Source organism: Marmota marmota, unplaced genomic scaffold, assembly GCF_001458135.2.
Source record: "Marmota marmota marmota unplaced genomic scaffold, marMar, whole genome shotgun sequence".
Classification (NCBI taxonomy): domain Eukaryota; kingdom Metazoa; phylum Chordata; class Mammalia; order Rodentia; family Sciuridae; genus Marmota; species Marmota marmota.
The window spans coordinates 6,362,563-6,363,814 of NW_025999925.1; positions in this window are offsets into that span (position 1 = coordinate 6,362,563).

The window sequence follows — 1,252 nt, forward strand, 5'->3', positions numbered from 1 at the left end:
TGTTTGTTTGCATAATTTAAACACTATATTAGCAGTGCAAAGACAGAAATGATAGGTTTAATGTATGTAGAAATTTCCCTTTTGATTTTTAAAAATCTGTATATAATTTTTCATGTGCTAAACACATAATATAAAAGATTTAGTTAAAAATCATTAGTAGCATAAAATGGCATTTTTTTTCCTGCTGCATTAGGCCTTTTTTTTTTTAAGTTGTCAATGGACCTTTATTTATTAAATGTGGTGCTGAGAATCAAACCCAGTGCCTCACAAATGCTAGGCAAGTGCTCTACCATCAAGCCACAACCAAGCCCTATATTAGACCTTTACAGGTAGTAGAACCTGAGCTTTACTTTAATACTAAATATTTTGACTACTATAAGGTCAAAATATACAGACTATCTAGAGGTTAGATGGAACACTATTTTGTGGCCCACATATTTCTTTTTGGGTTAAATGGGTGCCTCTGTACCATTATTAAATTGCTTGAATTGTGTTCTGTTTTCTAAACTGCTTACCTATTGTTATTTTATGTACTGATCAAAGTACCTATGTGTGTATTGGGTTTTTCACTTGGTTAGCTAAAGAAGATGTAAAAGTATAATCTAAACTCATCATGTTCATGGTGTATCTGATTTTGAGAAATACATGCTGAATTAAAATAGGAACAGTATTTTTTATTTTCTGAGTGTTATCTAAAAATGAATTTCAATTTTCACAATTTACTAGAAAAACATCTTATTCTGTAATTCATGTTGAGATAATATAGTGTTTGCATTTTAAGGGGATTTATATTGTTAGGCTAGTTGTTTTTATCTGTAATAACATAATAATGCTTTTATATTCATTGCTGTATCTTTTTCTGAAAACATTGACATCAACATCTAATTCTTTTATCTTTTTTGTTCAAAGCTATGTATAATGTGAGTTTATCTAAAGAATTGATTATATTTTGGACATTTTACCCTTAGTATTACCATGGGTATCATAAGCCATTTCACTATATCTCCTTCCATTTTTTCCTTATGAAAAATGGGCATGGTGGTGCATGGCTGTAATCCCAAAGACTCAGGAGGCTGAGGCAGGAGGACCACAAGCTCAAGGCCAGCTTCAGCAACTTAGCAGGGCTGTAAGAAACTTGGTGAGACTCTGACTCAAATTAAAAAAAAAAGGCTGGTGAGGATGTGACTCAGTGGTTAAGCACCTCTGGGTTCAGTCCCCAGTACCAAAAAAAAAAAAAAAAAAAAAAAAAAAC